We start from the raw sequence: 22,328 nt of genomic DNA on the forward strand, positions 1-22,328 counted from the left end.
GGAGGGTGTTTTGGGGCTAGGGCAGCCACCGGCACTTGCACTGAATATATATATCAAATTCGTTCTTTATTCCCGACGAAAATGAAGTTCAGCTTAGGGGCTGCTTTAGAGCTTACCCCAAAACACTTGGCTCTCGAATTGGATATCAAATTCGTTTTCTACTCTCAAATACCTTTCATTTGAGTCCCATATTATCATAATGGGTCAAATAACCCATTTGACGCATCTTTTGGAGGAAAAGCCAAACCTAGACTTGAACGCAAATTTTAATGTCATATTCGTAATCTACTCCCTAATAGCTTTCATTTGAGTCCCATATAGCCATGGTCGGCTAATATGCCCATTTGTTGGTATTTGGAGGTGGGCGACTTCCCATTACTTGGACCTAATGTTTTAGGCCATATTTGTAATCTACTGTCTAATACTTTTCGTTTGAGTCCCATATTGAAATGAACTTTGAATATATCTGTTTAGAGGAGTTTTGGGGTTGGGGGAGGAGGGGCCCCCCCTGGGAACTTGAACCCAAATTTTAATGCCATATTCGTGTTCTGATCTCCAATATCTTTTATTTGATACCCTTATTGTGCCCATCGGACCACTTTCGGATTTGGGTGGCGTTTTTGAGGTAAAGGGTACGCCTCAAAAAATAATTATATAGCCTATGTTTCCTTCCAAATAAACGTACACAATCTATGAAAATAAAAAAAAATTGGTTCAGCTAAGTATCATATAGTCAAAATGGGTTTAATGGCGTTTTTGAGGGTTGACGTGACCCCCCATACTTCGATCCGATTCGGATTCAAAATCTACTCCAGAATACCTTTCATATTGAAATCAACGCCCAAAATGGATCATTAGACTCAAATGTTAACACCATATTCGTATTCCACTCTCCAATACCATTCATTTGATACCTATATTGTCCCGATCGGTCCACTTTTGATTTTGGGTAGAGTTTTTGCCATTAGGAGAAGGGACAGTCCCCCTTCCGATACCTAAAAATTATATAACCTATGTTTCCTTCCAGACCAACCTACACAATACTCGAAAATTTCCAGAAAATCAGTTCTGTCGTTTTTCAGTCTATACGGGACAAACAAACCGAGTCCCATATATCCGTGATTGGCTAATGTTCCCCATTTGCACAAATATGTCGAGGGGCTTAACTTAACTCACTGTCCTAAATTTCGACGACATCGGACAATAAATGCGCCTTTTATGGGCGCAAGAGCTTAAATCGAGAGATCGGTCTATATGGTAGCTATATCCAAATCTGAACCGATCTGAGCCAAATTGAAGGAGGATGACGAAGGGCCTAACACAACTACCTGCCCCGAATTTCGGCAACATCGGACAATAAATGCGCCTTTTGTGGGCCCAAAACCTTAAATCAGGAGATCGCTCTATATGGAAGCTATATTCGAATCTGGTCCGATCTAAGCCAAATTGAAGAGAAATATCGAAGGGCCTAACAAAACTCATTGTCCCAAATTACGGCGACATAGGACAATAAAAGCTCTTTTTATGGACCGAAAATCTTAATTCTGGGCCAATCTGGGCCAAATTGAAGAAAGATATCGAAGGGTCTAACACAACTCACTGCCCCAAATTTCAGCAAAATCGAAAATAAATGTGGCTTTTACGGGCTTAAGACCCTAAATCGGCGGATCGGTCTATATGGGGGCTATATCAAGATGTAGCCCATCTTCGAACACAACTTGCTTATGGACAATAAAATAATCTGTGCAAAGCTTCAGCTCAATATCTCCATTTTTAGACCCACCAATGTAGGATAGGGGTTATATGCATTTAGTCATTCCGTTCGCAACACATCGAAATATCAATTTCCGATTCTACTAAGGATCGTCGTAAAATTCTAAGACGATTTAACAATGTCCATGTGTATGTCCGTCTATCCATCTGTCCGTCTGCACATCCGTCGGTTGTAATCACTCTACAGGCTTCAAACATTAAGATATTGAGCTGAAATTTGGCACAGATACGTCTGTTTGATACACGCTGATTAAGTTCTTGAACGGGCCAAATCGGAGCATATTTGGATATAGCTGCTATATAGACCGATCTCCCGATAAAGGGTTTGAAGCCCATGAAGGCTTAGTTTTTTAGCCGATTTCGCTGATATTTGAAACAGTCTGTAGCTTTAGGTCAACCAACGTCTGACCCAAATATAATTCAGATCGGACTATATTCAGATATAGCTGCCATATAGACCGATCTGCCGATTAAGGGTCTGAAGTCCATAAAAGCCCTATTTATTACCCAATTTTGGTGAAATTTAAAACAGCTAGCAGTTTCAGGCGTACCAACATCTGACTCAAATATGGTTGAGATCGGACTATATTTAGATATAGCTGCCATATAGACCGATCTGTCGATAAAGGGTCTGAAGCCCATAAATGCTTAATTTTTTATCCGATTTCGCTGAAATTTAAAACAGTGAGTAGTTTTAGGCCTATCAACATCTGACCCAAATATGGTTCAGATCGCACCATATTTATATATAGCTGCCATATGGACCGATCTGCGGATAAAGGGTCTGAAGCCCATAAATGCTTCATTTTTTATCCGATTTCGCTGAAATTTAAAACAGTGTGTAGTTTTAGGCCTACCAACATCTGACCCAAATATGGTTCAGATTACACTATATTTAGATATAGCTGTCATATAGACCGATCTGTCGATAAAGGGTCTAAAGCTCGTAAAAGCTTAATTTTTTATCTGATTTGGCTGAAATTTGAAACAGTGGGTTATTCGAAGCCTTCCGACATTTGATCTTAGTATGGTTCAGATCGGACTATATATAGATATAGCTACCATATAGACCGATCTGTCGATAAAGGGTCTGAAGCCCGTAAATGCTTAATTTTTTATCCGATTTCGCTGAAATTTGAAACAGTGGGTTATTCGAAGCCTTCCGACATTTGATCTTAGTATGGTTCAGATCGGACTATATATAGATATAGCTACCATATAGACCGATCTGTCGATAAAGGGTCTGAAGCCCGTAAATGCTTAATTTTTTATCCGATTTCGCTGAAATTTGAAACAGTGGGTTATTCGAAGCCTTCCGACATCTGAACCAAATATGGTTCAGATGTGACTATATTTAGATGTAGCTGCCACATAGACCGATCTCCCGATAGAGGGTCTGAAGCCAATAAATGCCCTATTTATTACCTGATTTCGCTGAAATTTGAAACAGTGGGTTATTCGAAGCCTTCCGACATCTGACCCAAATATGGTTCAGATGGGACTATATTTAGATATATCTGCCATATAGACCGATCTCCAGATAAAGGGTCTGAAGCCCATAAAAGCATTATTTTTTATCCAATTTTACTTAAATTTGAAACAGTGAGTAGTTTTAGGCCACCCGCCATCCAACCCAATTATGGTAAAAATAGGGCTGTCCATCCATCTGTCCCTTTCCTTTTATCGATCTAAAATTTTCATATTTTATTTATAGGTGCTTCCTCCGAATTTGTACTTCCTTTAGTCTCAACCTCTATGTATTAAAGACCTATTATCCATTATTTTAAAACATATTCACCTCATTGTTTGATCACAGAGGCATTCATGTCTGGGAATGAATTAAAATTGAACTAAAAGACATTTTTCCACATTGAAAATTCATTGTATTGATGATATCTTTATTAATAACATCATTAAATGGACAAATATCTCAATTGTTTGTATTCATATGAATTTACTTTTGCCTGTTTGGCTGCCTCTATGCTTGCGTCCATCAATGAGTGCTTGGGTTTGTCGGTTTATGGTTATGACCTGTCATGTGAATGTTTATTTGCTCTCTTTTCGGTTAAATATTTATTCAGGGAATTAGTTTAAAAGCATTTTTAAATTGCTTTCAAACCATACGATGCCAGTTTAGTTTGTTTATACATCTATGAGCGAAGAAATTAAGATATCTTCCTATGATAAATAGAAAAGTGTTATACCATATGTGTGCCTGAGTGTATTTAGAAAATTGGGTATAGTTTTATTGGGTGCGCAAGATACAATTTAAATAAATAACATTAAGTACATCGATAATATCGGCATTTGGAATTTCTTCGTTGCTGATATGGTGGGCATATTTAGACAAAATTAATGTAAATTTCTCTAATATATGACTATGCTTTCCAAAACTATTAAAATTTGAAAATTATAAAGTTTTGAAGATTTCTATCAGAAAAAAAAAATTTGGTTTTCATAGAAAACGTTGTAAAAATGGGATTTTTATGTTAAATTGACTTTAACTTTATAACCTTCACCACTTTTGTGGTATGGAGTATTATGGCATTGTGTACTGTTGGGGAAGTGAAGGGGTTAACCCAAGTATGCCTATAGTATTAGTCGATATAAATACTGATTCAATTCTAGCTATTTTCTGTCGAAATCACGAAAGCTGTCGAACGCGTAAAGCTATTCGCTTAAAATGTTGCTCAGATACTTTTTATTGATGAAGGTTCTTGGGTTTTGCAAATGGCCCATATAGGTTCAGTCTCCCATATAAACCGATTTCCTGACTTGACTTCTTCAGCACCAGATGCCAAAATTGTTATCTGATTTGACTTAAATTTTGCAAGAAATGATTTATTACGATTTTTGTACCAAGTACGGTTCAAACCGTTCAACAACCTGATATAGCTTCCATACGAGGGTTGCCTTTTATATTTCGGGATTAGAAAACACAAAAACAAATATTAATCATCGAAAATCGCTTTATCCATTTTCAAAATATTCCCCATTAAGATCTATACACTTTTGCATGCTTTTGAACCAATTATCAAAGCACTTTTGCCACTCTGATTGAGGTATCTCCAAAACATACATTCTGAACGCATCAACCGCTTCTTTGGGTGGCGAAAAACGTTGACCTCTCATTTTTTACGTATGGGAATAAAAAGAAGTCATTCGGTGCCAAGTCAGTACTATAGAGTGGATGACTCATCATATATACGTTTTGAGTGTTAATCAAGTAAAAGCGTGCTTCGGCCGGGCCAAATCTTAAACCCCCCCCCACCATGGATTCTGCTAAGCATTGATGCAAAATAAATTTACAATTATTGTTTGTTTCTCTTTCGAGACGAGCTCAATGATCGGAGATGCAAATGGAAATGGAAAGCCAAAGATAGCAACACACATCAACCAATATGGGATGTGTTTCGACTTTAGTTAGAAGACTTTTCAATCACATTAGGTGTGATGGCTGCAAGGGCCGTGCCGTTGGTATGTTGTATTTGAATCGTATTAATAGCGAAAACGCTTCTATGATACAATTACCACATTAACAACGCTCGACAACCCTGTCTATTAGCTGTACTTTTCCCAGTGCATGTATTTTTTTAATGTTTTTTTGTAATGACAGACTTCCTATCTGTGACAAATTACACTTCTTCCGTACTAGACATGATTTTGTTCATCTGTTGGAAGTTGTATTGATGGCTTCGAACGCTAAGACAACGGCAATGGCTCTCGCTGTTGCTCCGTTTGCCCACCCTGTGGATCCTCAAAGGAGCATCTTTCTAAGTCCATCTAAGTGTCAAATTTGGTGTTTGTCAATCATATTATCGCATCCCCTCTTCTCTATGTATTTGGACCGACTCCGCAGAGATACGTTTACATCAACCCTGTTTTTCTGTTGCCCTCCTCATCCAGACAGTTTCTGCACTAATCATTAGTCGGGAATTCCATGTGCGCTGCCATTTGAAGTACACTGATAGAAAAATTATGACACCTTTCCAATACCGCCTGGTATTATTTTGTTTGCGTCATTGCCAACGAGTTTTAATACCATTTGGTATCAATTCAAAACCAGCCAAAGGAGACTATTAAGAATTAACGGCGACACAATTGTATTCCTGTCATCGGGCCAGCAGTGATGTTGAGCTTTGTACTTATAATATACTTCAAAAATATTTGTAAAACAAATAAATAAATTGTTTCATTAAAATTTGATTGCATGAAACCCTGTTCAAATACTCGAAGGCGGTGAAAATGGAAGTAGTATAAACTCTAAGGACATTTTTCATTAAAACCAAGATAATTTTTTTGTGTGAAAAACGATGCTGTGTTCGCGTATTCACATAAAAACCACTTATGGGAATTAATTGCTGAATACAAAGAATTGAGGTTGGTCGTGATGTAAAATTCCTTCTTGTAAATAATCAAAATAAAATTAGATTAAACCTTTTTTTCAATGTTTTTTTTTAATAATAATCAATAACAATTTGGTGCTAAAATCACTAATGGTCTGGTGCTAAAATCTATAACAGATTGGTATTAAAACCAATATCAGTTCGGTAATAAGGGTAGTACCAAACGGTACTAAAAATTTTATGTTTCGTACATACCATCCGGTAACGTATGGTACAGCAATGAGCACGTTTAGTATCAATTTTTATACCCACCACCGAAGGATGGGGGTATATTCATTTTGTCATTCTGTTGGCAACACATCGAAATATCCATTTCCAACCCAACCCAACGATCATGTCCGTCCGTCTATCTGTTGAAATCAGGCTACACTCTTTAAAAATAGAGATATTGAGCTGAAGATTTGCATAGAATCTTTGTTTGTCCATAAGCAAGTTAAGTACGAAAATTGGCTGTGTCGGACTATATCCAGATATAGCCCCCATATAGACCGCTCCGCTGATTTAGGGTCTTTGGCCCATTAAAGCCACATTTATTATCCGATGTTGATGAAATTTGACACAGTGAGTTGTGTTAGGCCCTTCGACACCCTTTTTCAATTTGGTCCACATCGGTCCAGATTTGGATATAGCTGCCATATAAACCGATCAGCTAATTTAGGGTCTTAGGCCCATAAAAGCCACATTTGTTATCCGATTTTGCTGAAATTTGGGACAGTGAGTTGTGTAAAGTCCTTTGACATCCTTCTTCAATTTGGCTCAGATCGGTCGAGATTTAGATATAGCTGCCATATGGACCGATCTCCCGATTTAAGGCTTTGGGCCCATAAAAGGCGCATTTATAGTCCGATGTCGCCGAAACTTGGGGCAGTGAGTTATATTAAGCCCTGCGACATATTTCTGCAATTTGAACTAGATCGATCAAGATTTGCATATAGCTGCCATATAGGCCGATCTCTCGATTGAAGGTTTTGGGCCCATAAAAGGCCCATTTATTGTCCGATGTCGCCGAAATTTGGGACAGTGAGTTGTGTTAGGCTCTTCATAATTTTTTCTGCAACTTGCCCCAAATCGGCCCTAATTTGGATATAGCAGCCATATAGACCGATATCTCGATTTAAAGTCTTGGCCCCATAAAAGGCGTATTTATAATCCGATTTCACTAAAATTTGACACAGTGACTTATGTTAGGCTTTCCGACATCCGTGTTGTATATGGTTCAGATCGGTTTATTTTTAGATACAGCCACTAAAAAGATCAATATTTTGTTATACACAATTGAACAATGACTTGCCTTAATATTTGGTCTAAATCGGTACATATTTCGTTATACAATAGTTGATATGGGGCATAAGGTATGCATTTTCACCGGATTTTAACGAAAGGTGGTTTACATATATACCCGAGATGGTGGGTATCCAAAGTTCGGCCCGGCCGAACTTAACGCCTTTTTACTTGTTTCTGGGTGTATTTCATACGGACTTCTATGATATCTCTACTTATCTACTATAAGAAATCTCGGAAACAAGTCAAATGCTATTAAAGGAAACACATTTTCTGCCTAACTTTAAAAATAAGGTTTTTATACCCACCACCATAGGATGGGGTATACAAATCTAGTCATTCCGTTTGCAAGACCTCGAAGTATTCATCGAAGGCCCCATAAAGTATATATATTCTTGATCGTCTCGATGTTCTAAGTCGATCTAGCCAGGTCCCTAGGTCTGTCGAAATTACGATAGTGGTTGAACGCGGCCACCGTAGCACAGAGCTTAGCATGTCCGCCTATGACGCTGAGCGCCTGGGTTCGAATCCTGGGGAGACCATAAGAAAAAAATTTCATTTTTCTCCTCATGTTGGCAACATTTGTGAGGTACTATGCCATGTAAAACTTCTCTCCAAAGAGGTGTCGCACTGCGGCACGCCGTTCGGACTCGGCTATAAAAAGGAGGCCCCTTATCATTGAGCTTAAACTTGAATCGGACAGCACTCATTGATATGAGGGAAGCTTGCCCCCTGTTCCTTAGTGCAATGTCCATGGCCAAAAATTTGCATTTTGGTTGAACGCGTAAAGCTAGCCGCTTGAAATTTTGCACAGATGCTTAATATTGATATAAGTCATTGGGCATTGCAAATGGAATTTAACGGTACAGATTTAAATATGGCTCCCATATAAACCGATCTCCCGATTTGAGATCGGGAGATCGGACAGATTGGACAGATTGGCCCTGGTTCTGGAAGCCGCATTCTTTGTCCGATTTGGCTGAAATTTTGCACGTAGTGTTCCATCATTCCTTCGAATAGCTGGGCACAGTACAGTCTTAATCTGTCTATAACCTGATATAGCTCCCATATAAACCGATCTTTCAATTTGACTTCTTGAGCTCTTACAAGCCGCATTTTTTGTCCGACTTGTCTAAAATTTCGCATATGGTGCTCTATTATGATTTTCAACAACTGTGCCAAGTACTGTTCAAATAGCTCTATAACCAGATATAGCTCCTACATAAACCTATCCTCCGATTTGATTTCTAGAGCCTCTACAAGCCGCAATTTTTCTCCGATATAGCTGAAATTTGGCATGAAGTGTTCTGTTTTGACTTCCAACAACTGTGTTAGGTACGGTCCAAATTGGTCTATAACCTGATATAGCTCCCATATTACCCGTTCTCCCGATTTGACTTCTTGAGCCCCTGGAAGCCAAAATTTTTAATCGATTTGGCTTAAATTTTTCAATTGTTTTTCTCCTATCACCTCCAACAACTGTGTCAAGTACGGTCCAAATCGGTTCATAACCTGATATTGCTCCAATATAATCCGATCTCCCGATTTTACTTCTTAAGCCCTTGGAAGCCACAAAATTTGCCCGATTTGGCGGAAATTTTGCATGCGGTGTTCTGTTACGACTTTCAACAACTGTGCCAAGAACGGTCCAAGTCAGTATATAACCTGATATAGCTCCCATATAAATCGGTCTCTCTATTATCCTTGTTCGACTTAAATTTTGTTGGTTTGACAGAAGTTTGTAGAATAAATTTATGCCCTTCAACTAAATTTATTTTGTATATATTTTTAGCAGAATCCATGGTGGTGGGTTCCCAAAATTAGGCCTGTCCGAACTTAGGACGCTTTTACTTTTACAAAACAATGCCATTTTTTGCATGAAAATCTAATTTGGGTGTTAATATTTATATATATTTTTACTCAACGTTTTGTGTCAAAAAAACCGATTTGCAAAAAAAAATTCCAAGGGCTCTTTCGCTTTTTATATATTTTTCTCATTTCCTGCGTATCTTCTTACTCAACAATAACTTTCCTTTTAGATAATCACCGTTGATTTCAATATTCGCATTAAACGGTCATATGACCATTCGTATAATTCATCCTGCATACAATAGTTAAATGAAAGTTCTTAAAAATCGATTCAATATCATCAAACTTTACCATTCACTCTTTATTTAAAGCCCTTATTGATTAACTTCACCTCAAAGGTCTTCTTTGTGTTGCCTAGTGTAATAAATGGTTGTGTTCTATCCATCAAATGTCACTCAACGTCAAACACCTAAAGAATTCAACCATGCAAACTGAAGCCAAAATTTTTCTCAACAAAGAGAAATTCTCTTACCAAAGAGTATGAAAAGAGAACAACAAGCATTAGCGCCATTAACCTCCAGGCGAATATAAGAAACAAAACAAAAATCCAAAAACATTCAAACAAACGAACACAACACAACCATTTACAGCAGCATTATGGCCCCCATCAAACGCCAAACAACTTAGGGCTCATACCACATCGAACACACACATAAGATTTCCCGGCATTTTTAATGGGCTTACGACAGCAGCAGCAGCAGCAAGAATGCCAACCAAATGGAGTTCCACAGTAAATGTGTAAATGGCCAAAGATTAGTTTGCGCGAACATTTCGAATGTTGTAAACGTCAAGCCGGCAAGTGAGCGGAAAACTCGTCACGTTCGTACGTTACGTCGTTATAACGTTACAGTAGTACGGTTAGTTGATTTGACACCAACAATAATTTGAAAATTGGTAGACACCAAGATTTTTTTGAGATCGTACTGAAATAATCAGCTCTAATGAGGGAATAACAAACTAAGAACAAATCGTCAATCTGTTCATTTACTTTCACTACAGTTTAGAGTGGCGTCGTCGTGTGTTTTTTTTTTGCAACAACAGTGTAGCAAGAATTTTGTGAAATAATTAAATGAAAGAGAAATTTCTTTAATAAGCCTACATAGCTAAACGAAATATGATTTTTGTAATTGAAAGTGAATCTTAAGAAGATGTCTTAATGAGCAGTGGTGTTAAGTGAATTGAAATAACGCTTCACTGTCATTTGCCTTAGCGCGTGTGTTTGATGTGTTTTAGATTACAGTTTGATAAAACAAGGCAACGGAGAAAAAAATAAATCCCAAAGGCTTTGGTTACTCTCTTTTCCATTCAAGAGGTGTTGCTTATCTACCGCCTTTAACCAAAAAAAAGAAAAATTAAAGAATCCCAAAGAAGAAAAAAAAAAACACAAAAAATAATTCTTTAATTTAAACCGTCAACTTTAATTGATTTACATTTGATGGTTATCTTGGTGTCTCTTCAAGAAAAGAAAGAAAGCTAAGATAAGAAAATACAAAAGAAAAACTCACCGTCCAGTCATCCATAGTGAATGAATGAGTGATATCCCCCCCCTTCAAAAGGTAAATAACATCTAACTCTTGGTGTAGTCAGGCCATAGGCCTTGTGAAAAGGGAAATGTTATGAAAAGACAAAAATATTAATCGAATACTCCCTCCTACCAAAGTTTTTCCATACCAACATTTTTGTCTTCTTGAAAAGGTATGCGAGCACCCTGAACGTGATAGAACCGCTCAACTATTTTAATAACAAAATAAAAACCAACAAAAAAGCCGCAACAACAATAAAGTGTTTATAAAGACTAAAGTCAGGTGAAACTGACTTTTGGATATCTTTAATTTGGATAATTTGTGGCTATATAAAGGTGAAAAGTTCGAAAATTTGAAAAAATTTCATATGCATGAGTGTTTGTGAAGTATCCGTTTGAGTAAAAATCTCCATACTGTGCAAAACAAGCAAAAACCAGTAAGGAAAGGCAAAGTGGGGACGTTATCTAACTCCAAACCAATTTTGATGGACCTCGGCGTATCAAATTTTGGCATATGTAAAACATATGGTTGACAAATGACAACATTATTACAAATTACCCAAAATCTGACGAACATATATATGGGAGATACATATAAATCTCAACCGATTTCGAACAAACTTCATGGATATAGTCGAAATCGTCGAGGAAAGCGTTGCACAACATTTTGGTACGATTGTTGAATAAATGAGCTTGCACTGGCTTTAGAAGTAAAAATCGGGCTATATATATATGAGAGCTATATATAAATCTGAACAGATTTCTATGAAATTCACCAGTAGTGTCGAGAGTCAAGACAAAATCCTTCGTGCTAAATTTCGAGAGAATCGGTTGGCAAATGAGCACTTTATTGCAATATTTCTCAAAATCGGACGAACATATATATGGGAGCTATATCTAAATCTGAACCGATTTGGAGCAAACATCATGGATATAGTCGAAATCGTCGAGGAAAGCGTTGCACACAATTTTGGCATGATTGGTGAATAAATGCGCTTGCAGTGGATCTAGGAGTGAAAATCGGGCGATGTATATATTGGGTTGCCCAAAAAGTAATTGCGGATTTTTTAAAAGAAAGTAAATGCATTTTTAATAAAGCTTAGAATGAACTTTAATCAAATATACTTTTTTTACACTTTTTTTCTAAAGCAAGCTAAAAGTATCAGCTGATAAATGACAGAAGAAAGAATGCAATTACAGAGTCACAAGCTTTGAAAAAATTTGTCAACGCCGACTATATGAAAAATCAGCAATTACTTTTTGGGCAACCCAATATATGAGAGCTATATCTAAATCTGAACCGATTTCTATGAAACTCACCAGAAATGTCAAGAGTCAAGATAAACTTCTTCCTGCCATATTTCGAGAGAATCAGTTAGCAAATGACTATTTTATCGCATTATTACTGCAAATCGGAAAAAACATATATATGGGAGCTATATCCAAATCTGAATCGATTTTTCTCAATTTCAAAGGACTTCGTCTCTAGGCCAAAAAACATGCCTGCACCAAATTTGAAGAAGATCGGATGAAAATTGCGACCTGTAGTTTGTACACAAATTAACATGGACAGACAGACAGGCGGATATAGCTAAACCGAATCAGAAACTGAGTCTGAGTCGATCGGTATACTTATCAAAGGGTCTATCTCTCTTCCTTCTGGGTGCTACAAACAAATTCACTAACTTATAATATCCTGTACCACAGTATTGGTGTAGGGTAAAAGCGTGCCAAGTTCGGCCGGGCAGAATCTTGGGAACCCAACACCATAAATTCTGCTAAAAATTTATACAAAATTAATTTTATTCTACATACTTAACCTTCTACATGTCAAACCAGCAAAAATTAAAGCTTCTATCACAAACAAAATTTCAACCAAATTGTAAAAAAAATGCGAAAAAATTTCACGCGCCTTTATTAATAGAGGCTGACGAGAAAAAAAACTTTACTCACGCACGCTGGCGCACGATTCACAAGAAAACCACATCTCACGAGACAATCATAACTTACGATGCACTCACGAGACACTCACGAATTACTCACGAGACAATCACAACTCCCCAGAAAATCACGACTCACGAAAAACTCACGATTAGTGTCCCGAGCATGATTTCACTCACACTCACGCACGAAGAATATTAATTCAATCACTCTCATCCACGACCACATGATTGGAATTGGATATAACTCATGAATCACGGCACTCACTTGTGACACGACAACTCTCGGATCACGTGCACACAACTTATATACATAATGCACTATGGTAAGATTTGTATACCCTACACCACTACTGTGGTACAGGGTATTATAACTTAGTGAATTAGTTTGTGACACCCAAAAGGAAGAGAGATAGACCCATTGATATGTATACCGATCGACTCAGAATCGCTTTCTGATTCGATTTAGCTATGTCCGTTGGTCTGTCTGTCTGTCCATATTAAATTGTGTACAAACTACAAGTCGCAGTTTTTATCCGATCGTCCTCAAATTTGGTACAGACATGTTTTTCGGCCTGGAGATGAAGGCTATTGAAATTGGAAAAAATCGGTTCAGATTCGGATATAGCTCCCATATATATGTTTGTCCGATTTGCAGTAATACTGCCAGAAAATGGTCATTTGTTAACCGATTTTCTCGAAATTCGACAGGAAGGATTTTCTTATGACTCCCGACATTACAAGAGAATATCATTAATATCGGTTTAGATTTGGATATAGCCCCCATATATATGTTTGTCCGATTTGCAGTAATACTGCAATAAAATGGTCATTTGTTAACCGATTTTCTCGAAATTTCGCAGGAAGGATTTTCTAATGACTCTCGACATTACTGGTTATTCTCATGGATATCGGTTCAGATTTAGATATAGCTCTCATATATATATATATATCGCCCGATTTTCACTGCTAGAGTCACAGCAAATGCATTTATTGACCCATCTTGCCAAAAATTTTGCAAAACGCTTTCCTCGACAACCGTCACAGTATCTGAGAAGTTTGCTGAAATCGGTTCAGATTTAGGTATAGCTCCCATATATATGTTCGTCCGATTTTCAGAAATATTGCAAGAAAGTGAGCACATTTAACCGATTCTCTCGAAAATTTGCAGGAAGGATTTTCTTATGACTCTCGATTTTAGTGGTGAATTTCATAGAAATCGGCCCAGTTTTAGATATAGCTGTCATATATGTATATCGACAGATTTCACTTCAAGAGCCACTGCAAGCGCATTGTTTGACCAATCTTGCCAAAATTTTGAACAAAGCTTTCCTCGGCGACTACCACATTATCTGAGAAGTTTGCTCGAAATAGGTTCAGAACTAGATATAGCTCTCATATATATATGTTCGTCAGATTTTGGGTAATTTGCAATAATGTTGTAATTTGTCACCCGCAGTTATTACAGTTTGAACATATTTGCTCGCCGAGGTCCATCAAAATTGGTTCAGAATTGGATATAGCACCCAAATTGTACTTATAGGGTAGATGTAGGGTATAATACAGTCCGTACCGCCCGACTTTTGCCATTCCTTACTGGTTTCTAAATGTACCACCACGCTGGTGCACTTGTTGTACACCAGCGTCACTTTTGGGTTTCGGTTCCTTATACGACAATTCATCGGCTTCTGCTGCATAGTCGGTATATACTATGCTGAACCTTTTCTCGGCGCTACCACTATAATGGGGTCTACTATTGTCTTCAACATCCAAGCCAAGTATGGCCCGAATCGGTTTATAACCTCATAGGGCTCCAATAGCATAGCAATTCTTATGATAGGTAATTATTTGAGTTACAGCGCATAGAACTTGACAAATGCGGTCCATGGTGTAGGGTATATAAGATTCCGCCCGGCCGAACTTAGCACGCTTTTACTTGTTTTAATTGCTTTCTTCAAACAGGATTTAAGGATTTGCCAATAAGAACCATTACGAACAAATGCTTAAACTTAAATATCCTTTAACACGTCAGTGATGAGTAGGGTATAAATATTAAAAAAAGAGAAAACAATTGACAATAAACAAATATTTAATTAAAGAAAATAACGAAATAAACGCATAAATATGGGTCAATAAAAATCGCCCAAAAATGTGTCTTTTTTGTCTTCTTTTATATCCAAAAAGAAAATACAAAAGAGTCACAGTGTGTGTGTGTGTGTCACTGGGTTAATGAGTGTTTGGGAGAACATAACTGCCATTGTATGTGTGTGTGTGTGGCTGTGTGTTGTATGACACGAGAAATGTTAATAAAATACTAAATAGATAAAATATGGTCACAAATAAAAAAAAAAAAACAAAAGAATTTCTGCCTAGTCTTGCGCTGTAGTTGCTGCTGACACGTCCATCGGGTACCTTAGAAAAATTATCTTCATAATCACAACAACAAGAAGAACAGCAACAGCGAATTTATGATATGTCATTTTATCAGTCAGTGAGTTGTCTTGCCTTCTCACACCAAAAGAAACAAAAACCGATGGATGACACAGATACCGGAAAATACAAAGAAAAAAGTATTTTTTTTTTAAACGTCAAATCAATCAATAGGACTTTCTTTCTTTCTTTTTTTTTTTTGAGTGGAGGTTTAAATACAACCCAGGAAACTTAAAAATAATCAAATCTTCCGCCTCTCTCCCAATCAGGGAAAAAAGACAAACAAAACCATGAAGTATGAACACTTTTCGTAAGAAACGGAAAATGCTTTTAAATCTTCAGGATTAAAGGGTCTTACATTTCGAAACTGTTAAGAGCTTAAGAACATGGTGTAGTAACTTGCACTGTACAGGGTTGCCAAATACAATATATAAAAACATAAAATCGAAGGGAAAGGGAAGGGGTGGGGGTATCGGACTACGGCTCGCCATGGCATCAGTCTGCGGCATGCTATTTCAACTTTGCTATAATAACCCAGCAAAAACTTCATAAGTACATGCCATTATTTTTGGCATGTAAAATAATGGATAACTCATTATCCTTAGATATACTAGCAGCTAAAATATAATGAGTTATCAACAGGACCATCAACCATCTGTGTTACCGGTAGTACAAATGTCATTTCATACAACATTCCATGAAGCTCAAGAATAAGCACTTATTTGTAATGATAGAAACAAGTAAGAGTGTGCTAAGTTCGGCCGAACCGAATCTTATGTACCCTCCATCATGGATCGCATTTGTCGAGTTCTATGCGGAGTATCTCTTTTAAGGCAAACAAAGAATATTGAATAAGAATATGCTATTTTGTAATATTTCTGTTCATTCCGATAACAATTGCACCTTGTAGGGGCTCAAGAAGCAAAATCGGTTTATATGGGAGCTGTATCAAGCTATTGATTGATTCAGACCATATTAGACACGTAAGTCAAAGGTCATGAGAGAAACCGTTGTACAAAATTTTTTCAAAAAATCATAGAATTGAACCCTCTAGATCGGTTTATATGACAGCTATATCAAATTATGAACCGATTTGAATCATACTGAACACAGTTGTTGGAAGTGATACCAAAACACCACATGCAAAAGTTCAGTCAAATCGGATGACAATTGCGCCCTCTAGAGGCTCAAGAAGTAAAGACCCAAGATCGGTTTATATGGCAGCTATATCAAAAAATGCACGGCTTTGAATCATACTTAGCGTAGTTGTTGGAAGTGATAGCAAAATACCTTGTGCAAAATTTCAGTCAAATCGGACTAGAATTGCGCCCTCTAGAGGCTCAAGAAGTCTAGATCCAAGATCGGTTTATATGGCAGCTATATCAGGTTATGTACAGATTTGCGTCATACTTAGCACAGTAATTTGAAGTTGTAACAAAACTCCTCATGAAAATTTTCAGCCAAATCGGATGATAATTGCGCCCTCTAGAGGTTCAAGAAGTCAAGACTCAAGATCGGTTTATATGGCAGCTATATCAAATTGGCGCATTTACAATCCTAACCGACCTACACTAATGATAATTATTTGTGCAAAATTTCAAGCGACGAAATTATGTTACCCCCATCCTATGGTGGAGGATATAAAAAGGATAAAAGAAAAGATTTGCTCTGCTATTAGAGCGATATCAAAATATTGTGCGGCTCGGACCACAATAAAATTATATATTGGAGACCTGTGTAAAATGTCAGCCAATTCGAATAAAAATTGCGCCCTTTGGGACGCTAGAGAGATCGAAGTAAAATAGAGAGATTGATTTATATGGGAGCTGTATAAGGCTATAGGCCGATTCAGACCATAATAAACACGTATATTGATGGTCATGAGAGGATCCATCGTACAAAATTTCAGGCAAATCGGATAAAAATCGCGCCCTCTAGAGGATCAAGAAGTCAAGATCGCAAATCGGTTTATATGACAGCTATATTAGGTTATGGACCGATTTGAACTATACTTGGCACAGTTGTTGGATATCATAACAAAACACGTCGTGTAAAATTTCATTCTAATCGGATAAGAAGATCGGTTTATATGACAGCTATATCAGGTTATGAACCGACTTGAACCATACTCGGCATATTTGTTGGATATCATAACAAAACACGTCGTGCAAAATTTTATTCCAATCGGATAAGAATTACGCCCTCTAGAGGTTCAAGAAGTCAAGACCCAAGATCGGTTTATATGGCAGCTATATCAGGTTATGGACCGACTTGAACCATACTCGGCACAGTTGATGGATATCATAACAAAACACGTCGTGCAAAATTTCTATCCAATCGGATAAGAATTGCGCGCTCTAGAGGCTCAAGAAGTCAAGACCCCAGATCGGTTCATAGGGCAGCTATATCATAACATGAACCGATTTGAATTATACTTAGCGTTTCGTCTTTGGTTAGAATACTTTTCAACCATATTAGGTGTGATGGCTTCAAGGGTCGTGGTATATTGTATTTGAATCGTATAAATGGCGAAAACGCATCTATGATACAATTACCGCATTAACCACGCACGACAACCCCGTCTATTAGCTGTACTTTTCCCAGTGCATGTATTTTTGTGTAATGACAGACATTCTTTCTGTGACAAATTACACTTCTTCCGTACTACACATGATTTTGTGCATCTGTTGGAAGTTGTTCCGATGGCTTCGAACGCTAAGACAATGGCAGTGGCTCTCGCCACTGCTCTGTGTGCCAAGGTTCGAATCCCAGCCGGGCTTTGCCGAATTTTTCACTTTTCAAGTTTTTTTGTCTGTTAGGGCGAAGATCATTAAACTTTACAATTCTTGTTTGTTTCTCTCTCCAGACGAACTTTACCATAATAAGTAGTTCTCTTATTAAGTTACCTAAGACGATAACTGGCTTAGCTGTATATCCATAGTGGCATTTTCAACTTAACCTCACCTAGTAAAGTCTAAGCAAATCCATTTAACGAACTTTTTATTTCTTCTATTTGCAGAATTTTGTCCATGTGAGTGAACATAAAGAATTTCTCAAAACATTGCAATACTCACCTTAAAAGCAAAGTCATTGTGTGATAAATGAAGCTAAGTGGCAACTCTGTCTCTGTGTTACAAAGGCTAGAGCCATCCCTAGTGGGTTGGCAGGTATAACAATTCGCCCAAGGACAGTCAACAACAACAACAGCACAAAATTCGAGTATTGGAAAAATACCATCATAACATTATCAATGATAACAATACAACAATAAAACAACAACTGCGACAACGAAAATAAGAAGAAAGCTAAGAAAAATTGGAAGAACATAAGTACTGCTAACAAGGATTAACAATGGATTACCTGACATAAGCAGCTCCATGGCTTGTGTGCTTCCTTGAAAGCACCCACTCACATGCATAACTACGCTGACATAAATCGCCGATAAGAAGTAGAAAAAAACACGAAAGAGTGAGAGAGTGGGGCCAAGGACATAACCAACCAACAACTAAAAACTTCACATTTCAGTGATGTTCTTTATGGGAATCGACTCCAAGTGCATGACCAACACCACCATCAAGACTTTCTTCTTATTTGCCCCATTACATACGGCCATGCTTACTGGTCCTTTGTAATCATTTCCTCCCACACTCCTAGCTGGTGGCACCATCACCAAGTAGTAGGGATCGAATGGAGAGCGACGCCCAACATCTTAGCTTGTTATCGAGCAACATTACAACTGTAAAAGATTCCAATTTGTTGTTGTTGTCTTTGGTGTATTGTACTCTTGTTGGCTGGCGGCGTTTTTAATGTTTTTATGGATTCACAGGACTTTGTCTCCTTAAACACAATTCAGCTCTCATCTCAAGTTTCGAGCATATACGAACGGTAAGTCCTTCAAATTAATGTTGCACTCTTTTTCTTTTCCTCTGATTTTATTTCGTTGCTGTGTTTTATCGACAAACGAAAAATTCTTGGGATTCTATGCCATAGTCCTTACTGATTTGGAACTACCTTTACAGCCGTTTTTCAAACCCCCAACAGCCAGGCCCACCTTGGTTTTCCTTTTTTTTTTGCTGTTAACCATTTTAAGGCAATGGCAATCTTTATAAATATTTTTAATTTTTATGGTACATTTTTGTATTATTACGAGCAATTTTCATTATTTCTTCGTAAAGTTTGGCAAAGATGTTCAAACATTGTGAGCCTCAAAAATACAAAAAAAAAAGACAAAAACAAAGGGAACAAGTAAAAGGTAAACTTCAGTTTAACATCCTTCAGTATGTTGATGACGATGCCGACGACAACGATGAGAACGATGATGGCTATGGTGATTTCAATAAGAACTTTTGTTCTTAGCCTACCTTTTTTTTCTCTTTTTCATTTCTTTTAGTGGGGTCCCTTACCCTAGGGGCATGAAGTATGAATGCATTGTTGGGGTTATGGGGAATTGAGTGGATGAAAGCTGAAAAAGTTATTGTAATGACTTTTAATATGCTCAAACAGAAAACAGGAAAAACGGCAGCCCAGGAAAAGGGAAGCGTTAATTCGAATTTAATTAAATTTTAATGTTTGAATTGCAGGCACGTGGTAACAAAGAGAGAGGTCATTTGTTGGTGCTGGGTTACAGGAAGAGAATGATGGCAATGATCAAGTCATCTCTGGATAAAATAATATGGACCTGGAAAATAGGAATCAAGCGGGAGATTTTCGAATTATTTTTAGGTTGGAAAAAGAAAGCATTGGGATAGGATAAGGATTGTATAAAAATAGGCTTAGGATAGGATAAGGATAGGATAAGGATAGGATAAGGATAGGATAAGGATAGGATAAGGATAGGATAAGGATAGGATAAGGATAGGATAAGGATAGGATAAGGATAGGATAAGGATAGGATAAGGATAGGATAAGGATAGGATAAGGATAGGATAAGGATAGGATAAGGATAGGATAAGGATAGGATAAGGATAGGATAAGGATAGGATAAGGATAGGATAAGGATAGGATAAGGATAGGATAAGGATAGGATAAGGATAGGATAAGGATAGGATAAGGATAGGATAAGGATAGGATAAGGATAGGATAAGGATAGGATAAGGATAGGATAAGGATAGGATAAGGATAGGATAAGGATAGGATAAGGATAGGATAAGGATAGGATAAGGATAGGATAAGGATAGGATAAGGATAGGATAAGGATAGGATAAGGATAGGATAAGGATAGGATAAGGATAGGATAAGGATAGGATAAGGATAGGATAAGGATAGGATAAGGATAGGATAAGGATAGGATAAGGATAGGATAAGGATAGGATAAGGATAGGATAAGGATAGGATAAGGATAGGATAAGGATAGGATAAGGATAGGATAAGGATAGGATAAGGATAGGATAAGGATAGGATAAGGATAGGATAAGGATAGGATAAGGATAGGATAAGGATAGGATAAGGATAGGATAAGGATAGGATAAGGATAGGATAAGGATAGGATAAGGATAGGATAAGGATAGGATAAGGATAGGATAAGGATAGGATAAGGATAGGATAAGGATAGGATAAGGATAGGATAAGGATAGGATAAGGATAGGATAAGGATAGGATAAGGATAGGATAAGGATAGGATAAGGATAGGATAAGGATAGGATAAGGATAGGATAAGGATAGGATAAGGATAGGATAAGGATAGGATAAGGATAGGATAAGGGATAGGGATAGGGATAGGGATAGGGATAGGGATAGGGATAGGGATAGGGGTAGGGATAGGAATAGGGATAGGGATAGGGATAGGGATAGGGATAGGGATAGGGATAGGGATAGGGATAGGGATAGGGATAGGGATAGGGATAGGGATAGGGATAGGGATAGGGATAGGGATAGGGATAGGATAGGGATAGGGATAGGGATAGGGATAGGGATAGGGATAGGGATAGGGATAGGGATAGGGATAGGGATAGGGATAGGATAAGGATAGGATAAGGATAGGATAAGGATAGGATAAGGATAGGATAAGGATAGGATAAGGATAGGATAAGGATAGGATAAGGATAGGATAAGGATAGGATAAGGATAGGATAAGGATAGGATAAGGATAGGATAAGGATAGGATAAGGATAGGATAAGGATAGGATAAGGATAGGATAAGGATAGGATAAGGATAGGATAAGGATAGGATAAGGATAGGATAAGGATAGGATAAGGATAGGATAAGGATAGGATAAGGATAGGATAAGGATAGGATAAGGATAGGATAAGGATAGGATAAGGATAGGATAAGGATGGGATAAGGATAGGGATTGGGATAGGGATAGGGATAGGAATATGGATATGGATATGGATAGGGATAGGGATAGGGATAGGGATAGGGATAGGGATAGGGATAGGGATAGGGATAGGGATAGGGATAGGGATAGGGATAGGGATAGGGATAGGGATAGGGATAGGGATAGGGATAGGGATAGGGATAGGGATAGGGATAGGGATAGGGATAGGGATAGGGATAGGGATAGGGATAGGGATAGGGATAGGGATAGGGATAGGGATAGGGATAGGGATAGGGATAGGGATAGGGATAGGGATAGGGATAGGGATAGGGATAGGGATAAAGATAGCGATAGGGATAGGGATAGGGATAGGGATAGGGATAGGGATAGGGATAGGGATAGGGATAGGGATAGGGATAGGGATAGGGATAGGGATAGGGATAGGGATAGGGATAGGGATAGGGATAGGGATAGGGATAGGGATAGGGATAGGGATAGGGATAGGGATAGGGATAGGGATAGGGATAGGGATAGGGATAGGGATAGGGATAGGGATAGGGATAGGGATAGGGATAGGGATAGGGATAGGGATAGGGATAGGGATAGGGATAGGGATAGGGATAGGGATAGGGATAGGGATAGGGATAGGGATAGGGATAGGGATAGGGATAGGGATAGGGATAGGGATAGGATAGGGATAGGGATAGGGATAGGGATAGGGATAGGGATAGGGATAGGGATAGGGATAGGGATAGGGATAGGGATAGGGATAGGATAGGGATAGGGATAGGGATAGGGATAGGGATAGGGATAGGGATAGGGATAGGGATAGGGATAGGGATAGGGATAG

General features: G+C 37.9%; 1 protein-coding gene across 1 annotated transcript in view; it reads left to right on the forward strand.

Moving 5' to 3' along the window:
- Positions 1-10,100: 10,100 nt before the first annotated feature.
- LOC106080951 (kinesin-like protein CG14535) overlaps positions 10,101-22,328 on the forward strand; it is a 436,783-nt gene continuing 424,555 nt past the window's right edge. The window contains exons 1-2 of the mRNA XM_059365110.1: positions 10,101-10,885; positions 18,241-19,106. The gene's annotated coding sequence lies outside the window, so the exon portion shown is untranslated. The remainder of the gene's footprint in view (positions 10,886-18,240; positions 19,107-22,328) is intronic.

This window comes from Stomoxys calcitrans, chromosome 3 (genome assembly GCF_963082655.1).
Source record: "Stomoxys calcitrans chromosome 3, idStoCalc2.1, whole genome shotgun sequence".
Taxonomy (NCBI): Eukaryota; Metazoa; Arthropoda; class Insecta; order Diptera; family Muscidae; genus Stomoxys; species Stomoxys calcitrans.